Source organism: Planococcus citri, chromosome 5 (genome assembly GCF_950023065.1).
Source record: "Planococcus citri chromosome 5, ihPlaCitr1.1, whole genome shotgun sequence".
NCBI classification, from domain to species: domain Eukaryota; kingdom Metazoa; phylum Arthropoda; class Insecta; order Hemiptera; family Pseudococcidae; genus Planococcus; species Planococcus citri.
Genome location: NC_088681.1, coordinates 46,643,861 through 46,652,989, shown reverse-complemented (window position 1 = coordinate 46,652,989; position 9,129 = coordinate 46,643,861).

Here is a 9,129-nt window from a genome sequence, read left to right as displayed (position 1 = left end):
AATATTCAAATATCTCTCAAAATTATTTAAACAGGGGGTGTTAAACTTATTAGATCTGTACATGAATAAAATACGATCTATGGGACATTTTTTCGACTTTTTAAAAAATATTATACACAAATGTCGTTGATTAAAAATAATTGTAAACGAATGAAAAATCTAATTCGTAAAAATTGCAAAAAAAATCATACGAATAGGAACTTCGATTCGTCGCGAATACGAGTAAAGATTGGAGAAAATGTGCTGTACTGCGCGAAGTCAGGGATTCTCAATCAACGTAACACGTGCATTCGAATCGACGTAATATGAGAATTTTTCACGTATTATCGATTCAAAAGAGATCTCTGTATTCAATTATTTTTTTAATATATTTTTATTTGTGATAATTTCAATCGATTGGGCCAATATAATGAAAGGTAAGATCTTGGATAAAAAATACCCAAGTACCAAAAATATATTCTCCGCATCGAGATTTTTTTCAAATTTTCTGAGAACTGAATTTTTCAATAATTTGACAATTGATTGAAAAATATTTCCAATGTATTCATAAAATTGACAAAAATTCAGGTTTGAAAAATTCGCAAAGGGGTGTGACGTCATAAGCTCAATTTCTCGACAATTTTTTTCGCTGCAGAATCAACCCTCAAAAGGTATACCCTCATCAGGTTATTTTAAGATTAAATCAAGATGATAGAGATACTTACGTATCTAAATATGAACTTGAAAAACTGATTGAAAAAATTCTACCATTTCCAAATCTCTGTCATGTCACAATACATCATCAACCCCCCCCCCCCCCATCCCAAAAAAAACCGTCCCATCAAAGAACCCTCGAGATATCCACAGCTGGTATAAACTTCAACCCCTCAACCCCAATTCTCAACAGTGCATAAATTTCGCATCCCAAAAATTACCACTCGTCGGAAAAAAAATTGCCAGATCCATAATTTAACACCCCCTTAACCGATGGTATAATTAAAAGAGAGTTTGGAAGAAAAAGAAGTCGACCGGGCCGCGCTTTACCATAACAAAATGGCGTTCGCGAGAGGCCCGCCGAATCCGACAAAATGGTGGATAGTTGTTGGCCGTGGAAGATATTCGCGAATATTTTCTCGCCAGCCGGGCCGAATTTATTCGCGGGGGACCGTCGTCGCGACCGCTGCAGCGTCGACCGTCTCCGTCGTCGCCGCAGCCATAAAGAGGGGAAACCAAGTCGACACGTCCGACACAGACATAGCCAAACCGAAGGGGGACCAGTTTAACCCAATACGACGTATATTCCTAGCGATGGCGGAGCAATTTTTTTTCCTTCCTCTCCTTCGACTTCTCGCGGGCCAAAGTCGCCGCCGCCGCCGCCACCACCACCGCCACCACTGAAGCTACATATTGCAAAATTTTATAAAACTGATTCCGAGAATCCGATGTAAATGAACTTTACGCCAACATCGCCACCGCCGCCGCACAAGCGACACCAGCAGCAGCATCGTCAATGAGACACAGCCGCAGATACGTATATCTACGCATATGTTAGTAAGTTATGCGTATTCGACAGAAAGACGCTATTCTCTGCTAATTCCTCGTGAAAACGTGAATGGTTAAACTAAGCCACAAAATACGTACACCTGTTGCTTGGTTCGAAGAGAAAAATTTGTCGAAAATGCATCTAGTTGGTATTTTTCAGGAAAAGTATAATCACTTCAGCAGCTCAAATCGTGAATAAAGTTACAAAAATTACCCCAAAATTGATCAACAGAAAGTAAAAGTTATTAAAAAGACAAATTATCCAATTCAAAACTTTTAATAATTTTGTAAAATAGCAAGTTCGATTTTCTCACAGAAAAATGTACAAGTGCAAAAGCATTACACACCAAGGCTTATAATACATATAAAAATAATAATTGAGGAGAGGAAGAGAGTGATTTCAGAAAAACCCTTGGCAAAAAATCAAATTCTGTAACAGGGCTCTTAAATGGCACATTCAAATCAATAGTTATTTGAAGCTTAAAAATAAAATTTCTGTGAGCTAATTATTCGCCAAATTTTCTTCAAGCATACAAATTACATTCGAAAAATACCTACAAAAAAACATTGAAAATTAAAAAAAATAACATCGATTTTGCCTTTGATAAAATCCTCATCATCATCGTTTTCCCAGCTCGTAAAATTTGCCTTTCAAAAACTGTTCAAAAATTTGAAATTATGAATTCTGAATTTTCTAACGTTGAAAAAAATCATCCCTCAATATTATAAAAAAATGAAAATACAAATGTTAAAAATTTCTATAACTTCTATGGAGGTTACGAAATTTTCAAGTTTAATTTGAGCTTATTATTCACGTTCATTCAGTTGCAGGGTGTCTAACAAAATTTCAGAACTGAAAAGAAGGACCTTGAAAGGACCTTTTGGAAGGACATTTTCAAAATTGAAAATGTACTGATACCCCCCCTCCCCATTCATTTTCACAAAATTTCTCACCAAAAAAAAACTTCAAAAATTTAAGAAACAAAAACATAATCAAGAAAATGCATCAAACAATGGAAATAATCAATTGGTTTTCATTAACAAAATAGGAACCTGGTACCTGGGTAATTCTCAGAAAAAGGTAAAATTCGTGTACATGGCAAATTTCTCAACGGTTTTAGCATGAATTTTTTTTTTTTTTTTTTGGTCCATTCAAGAATGACCCCGCACACATTTCACACATGGTATTGAGGTTTTTAGACCCTCCTTTCATTGGTGTACATTTGATTTTATACCCCAAATGTCCTTCGACTTGGCTGTCACACATCATGTTTTTGAAAATGAATGTTATAAAGTGTCATGAACTTCATTTTTTTTTGGAAAAATTGACACATTCTCATTATCATAGAACACGAAGGTCTCTTATTGTGCAAATTGCAATTGCAATAAGTCTATAGGAAGCTCACAATTCACATTTGAAAACTGTCACACACTTTTTGGGCAAATTTTCGAGCAATTTTCAATTATTTTTGGTAGCTTCCCAATCCAACATTTTTTTCTGGCGAGTGGCTGCACTGGTTCACTGTCCTCATAAAAATGTTACCCCGCAATGTTTTTTTCAAAACCTACGCAATAGCTCGTTCTGATCGTACTTGTCTCTGAAAATATGATATTTCGCAAAATCGGTGTCCTTCGGCTTGCCTTTTTATTTACCCTGATGAACCCGCCAAAAACGATAATTGAGAAAGGGAAGTTATTCTACATGATAAGTACACATTCATTACGTGTTAAAAATCGAATAATGTCCAGTAGGTAACGCTAGAAACGAAAAAACGTTGAGATTGTCCTTCGGCTTGTCCAGCGCCCATTTGTCCTTCGACTTGGCCAAATTTCAGACAGCTGTACTTTTATCGCGCTAGTCGGCATATTACACGATAATACAAGCAAAATTTTACATTTTCTCCCTCCCCACACTTCACCTCTACCCCTACCAAAAAAATAAGTCCAGATTCGAACTCTGCGGCCTGAAAAACATAAATCGACATATTACACGATAATATAAGCAAAATTTGACATTTTCCCCCTCCCCACGCCTCACCCTCCACCTCTACAAAAAAAATAACTCCAGATTCGAATTCTACGACCTTGAAAACATATCAATCGACATATTACACATCGATGAGGGTCGAATTCTAATTATCGCCGTTTTAGGGGGGCCGGGGTCCACAGTGGGGGGGATTGAATTGAGGCAAACACTAGAAAAGGGATCTGGGACACATATACAAATGATTCCCACTTGAAATTTTCCAAAAAAATGATTTTCGTTTTTCAAAATTATGCATATCAAAATCGACCCTTTTTCTGAGAATTACCCACCTATTTAATTTTTTGCTATTATATTCAATTACTTAGGACTTATTTAAACGTTTGAAAAAATTATAAAAATTCTGAAAAATTTAGTTTTCATTTTTCACTTGATTTATTGACTGAATGACAGAATTATTTGAAAATTCGAAAAAAAGAAGGACCTGCGGGCGAAAAGAAGAACCCATAGGCAAAAAAACAAACTTTTCCTGACCTTCTGGATCGGAAGGACTGTTAGACACTCTGAGTTGATACCTAGTCTGTCTAAAGTAATTTCAGAATGAACTTTATCCCACTCCCTTCCCCATCAGAAAAAATTATTGAGTAATAGCGATGATAAAATTTCAAGAGAATCGAGTCTACTGGATAAAATAGCAAATTCAACGGCATTAATGAATTTTGAACAAATAAAAACGTCCATACAGACTTTTTTTTCGAGATTTTATGAATTTTTGTTCGAGATTTGGGCCAAATAATGACGAAAAAAACATCCCTTTCATTTAAACACGTCTTCAATAATTTGTCAACGATTTTAGGAAATACAAAACGAAATAAGCGATAACTTCTGGAAGAATTTATGCTTTTGAATCGATTTCAATGGCCCTTTGAAGTACTATTAGTAGTTTCGTAAAGTCGATTTAGAAAAATTGAAAGTTTGCGAAAAAAATGCAACTTTTTGATTGAAAACATGAAAAATAGTTTTGATTGGCGAAGTTGACCCATTTGACCCCTATTTTTACGTATCCATTGAAAAAGATGAAAAAACTCTTCCACTCGATGAAATGAATTCACCACCAAAAAAAAAAATCAAAATTCGAAAAAATTAAATTTTCAATTCCAAACATCAAAAAAAGTTCAAATTTATTCAGTTGTCTTATTTTGACCTCTTTCTGACGTATTTCATGAAAAAGTTGATAAAAATTACACTCGTAGCAAAAAAATTAAAATTCGGTTATTTTTTGAATATTTTCGAATTTTGATTTTTTTTGTGATGAATTCATTTCATCGAGTGAAGGGGGTTTTCAACTTTTTCAACGGATACGTAATAATAATAGAGGTCAAATGGGTCAACTTCATCAATCAAAACTTTTTTTCATGTTTTAAATCAATAAAATCGAATTTTTTTCGCAAACTTTCAATTTTTTAAATCGACTTTACAAAATAATGCCATTTAAATTTTTTAATATATTGTTGAGCATGAAAAGTTGCCCATAATATATTTTTTTCAGAATTTTTGAAAGTCAAAACGATATGAAAACTACGTTTTGAAACTTTTCCAGCTAATTTTTCGTACGAAAAAAAGTGGCAACGCTGATTTTTATGATATCACCAAAAATCCTTTCAAAGCCCCTAAATATTGGAAAAAGTTCCATTTTGGTAGGTATCGCGGTTATCGAGTAATCCTCTGCTGAAATGGATGGTACATATTTTAAGTTCACTGAAAACTTTGACACCCCCTAGCAGCCGTTAAAAAAGGGTTAGACGGCTACGATTTGCGCCATTGGTTGGTCATCCCTTCGGAAGGTCTTTCCACAGGAAAAATTGTTTTAAAAAATCGCTGACCCCCCCCCCCCCTAACCACTTCTTGGTCGAATTGACGTCGAATGGCCCATCACATTATATCAAATTTTTCGACCAGGACTTACACAAAACACCCTACAAATGACAATCAGCTATAAAACAGACTAAAATATCTATCAACAAATTTTGTCACCACTTTTTTCCTTTCACAATACGTAAATGTATCGCTCTCCCATGAGTATTCAATTCACCTGATTCCAGGTAACATAAAGGACGAACGAAGGATACAACCACAGCAGAAAGTCTATTATATGTATAGAACGTGGACATTAGACGTATTTTCTATCACGTTTCTATATAAATATTAATTCGCAGAAAAAAAATTCTACGTCGTGAGAAAAAAAAATTACATCTTTTTCCACGTACGAGAATTACTAGAATGCTATTTGAGCTCATCTTGTACGTATTTTCTACAATAGTATGCTCATTCATCAAAATTATCTATACTCTGGGAAACACATAGATATCGAGTTTTCCTACGTCGTAAAACTATCCCAGCGGCCAGCACCCCTACCTTACCTATACCTATACCAATTACAATAGTGATACCAATAAATTTATGCAGCGCAAAATTCATATTACCTATACCAAATATAATACGCCTGCCTGTAGAATAAAACAGCCTGAAAACATCCATTAATCGAGATGAAAAAAGCCACTCGAGCGAATAATTCATAAGTTACGATATGAGTATTAGTTTGCTAGTGAGATATTTAAGAGCTCATGGCTCATCATCATAATCCTAGATCACACACTAATTTCAAAAAAAAATTGAGAAAAATAGTCAAAATTTTTTGAAATTTTCTCGATTTTTTGAAATTGGCAGTAATGACCAAAAAATTGACACCACTGCGTGTCAAAATATTTCCCCTGTTTCACAAATGGTATACGCATTTCAATATTTTGGCATAATTAATAGTCGTATCAGATACATAAACACTCTTTTATGTTTCGTGATCTTACAGTAAACGACCCCTATCTCCTTCCTTGCAAACTCGGTGTAAGTATTACATACGTACATAGAGAAATTCGAAACGATAGCGTGTATTAATGTAGACTATGTATAAGAAGATCCGATTATACTTAGTAGCATTTTAGCATTTGCATTGTGATTTCTAATATGTACGTACATGCAACGTACATATTAACATGTGTTCGATACTACCTCACAGTACAATAATTCTTGGTATTAGGTAGGTATATATAATTACGAAAAATGAGAATAAGAAACGCATGAAACAAACTTCCTCAAAGCCAGGGTGAAACCATGATCGAGAAAGGTATACGAGTAAGTATATCTATTAAGTAGGTACAAAGTACAATTATAGACATAGGAATAATAAATTCGCATTATATTCACCGATCATCGCGAGGGAAATCTTTCGCGACTTTTTTTTGCTCGAATAGGATTTTTTCAGAATGAAAAACTCAAAAAGGTCAACATTTTTGATTAATTGTATAAGTAACAAGAGTTAAACATCCGTAATAAGTTACTGTATAGTAAAGAAGAAAAGAAAAAATCCGTCTCATAATTGTTAGGGGGTGGGGTGGGGGGGGGGGTATCAGAGTAATCAAAATTATCGACTTAGTTTAGCTAAATAAACGAAGAGGAAACCAAAAAGACTAAACAATCGAACTTTTAAACAGGTCATACTATTAAAAGGCTACGTACATTTCAGAATATGAGAATACATTGACCCGTAAAGCTTGAAAATTTCAATTCGTTTATTCAGACAATTTAAACAGTAAACTTTGAACATTTTTACGGTTTCGTCTATTTAGCTTTGAAATAAATACCTGCAATACTATATTACATAACACGTAATTCCGGTCTGCTGAAAAGATGTGCTGAGAAAAGTTTCCATTATATGGCTGCGGGCTATCGTTTGCGAAGTGTTAAACTTATACTCGTACATTTGCACACTCAATCTGTGTGTAGAATTCTGCTTCGTACTTAATACGTTTTTGAAATGTAGTTCATTACCTACCTAATGAGATAATTGAATTTACTTTTAGGTAATCCAGCGAACGAACATCTTATATAATGTTATAGTAATACATCGGGGACAAGTGCACAAAACCGCATTAATTCTTTTTCACGACTGATGATTAAAAAAATAATTGATATATTTTTTCCCCGGAAAATATATTGAAGGAAACCAGTCCATTTTGGAAAACTGAAACTCATCCAAATGGAAACACAAACTCGTACTCCATCATTCATGTCTTCGATCACTGGAATCTCGCGCATACCTATCTACTCGTGAAACCCCAATTTTTCATCTTGAAAGGTGTTTAATTATTGTTAAAAAGGGGGTTTAGGAGGGCGGGGAGACGAGGAGACAAAAGTATATCAAGTTTTGACATTTTTTAAACATTCCTTTTTTTTATAAACCATTTTTGCCTGTTTTTGAATTTACTGCACTCAAATTTTATCATCGAGGATTAATATACGGAGCGTTTTCAAAACATTTTTTAGGACGTCTTGGTACAACGTTTTTGAGTTGAAAACAGAAATTTTTTTTGCAAATACCTATTTATGGGTACCTATTCAAATTATGCTCAGTAAGAAAATTTTTCAGATTCAACTTGAGCTGATGAACCAGTGAAAAAAACAAGCAAAAATTCGCAAATGCTTCAAAAGGCGTAGGAAGACTTCAAAGAGTATGGAAATAAACATCTATGAAAAACTGTCAGTCAAAAAATAAATTATGATTTGTTTTTATGGAAATTGAATTGCAGGATTATTACATGTTGTTTTTTTTCATTATTTAGGGCTATTCTTTAAAAAAAATGAACCCAAAGATTTTGGAAATATTGTTTTGAAAAATATCTATGAAAAACTGTCAGCCTTTTTGAAAAATATTCGAAAAATCTGTTTGGAGAAGTTTTGAGAATTCAAGTGACGTAAATTGGAAACTTGTTGACACAATTTTCAAAAAATAGATCCACAGGCTCTTAAACCTCACGAAATTTTTCCAACTTATCAAAATTTTGCCTATTTAATTACTTAAAATAATTTTAAAATATGTGCCTAATGTTAAAATTGACGAGGCATTTTTTAAACAAAAATTGTTTAAGCATGAAATTTTTAAATACGTATATCAAACTAATTTTGTTTCTATTTTCATAAAAAATCGCAGACTATAAGAATTTTTCAAGTTATTCTCACATTTTCCTTCAAAATTTGCGAAGATTTAAGAAATGTTTCGAAACTGTGCCAGCCTCAAAATTCAATTTTTAAACACTTCAAAGCAATTTGAAATTTCTGAAAAAAAGTAAAAATTCGGCTTTCATCAAAAAGTTGAAAAAGGTCGAAAATTTAATGAAAATTCGAACTTAGCCAGAACTTTCACTAAACCAGTTTTTCTCAAAACCATGATTTGCAGGGCTTGTACTCAATTTTTTCCAAAAAAATCAACTTTAGTAACCAAAAGAGTTCGAATAAGTAACCAAAAAACTGACAAACCGCAAGCAAAACACTTAAATGTGGAAAAAAAATATCATCAAAACACTTGTTCTGATTTTCAATTTTTTAAAAAATGAACTACCTACTTACATTATTTTGAAACTTTTCGATAAGAAAATCAAGACCTTTTTGACAATTTTAGGCAACAAAATGAGGATTTTTGCAAGTTTCTGGTTAAAAAAAAAAACAATTTTTGACAAAATGAAACGAGACTGACAGTTTTAACCAAAGGAATGGTTTTCTGGCAATGTTGT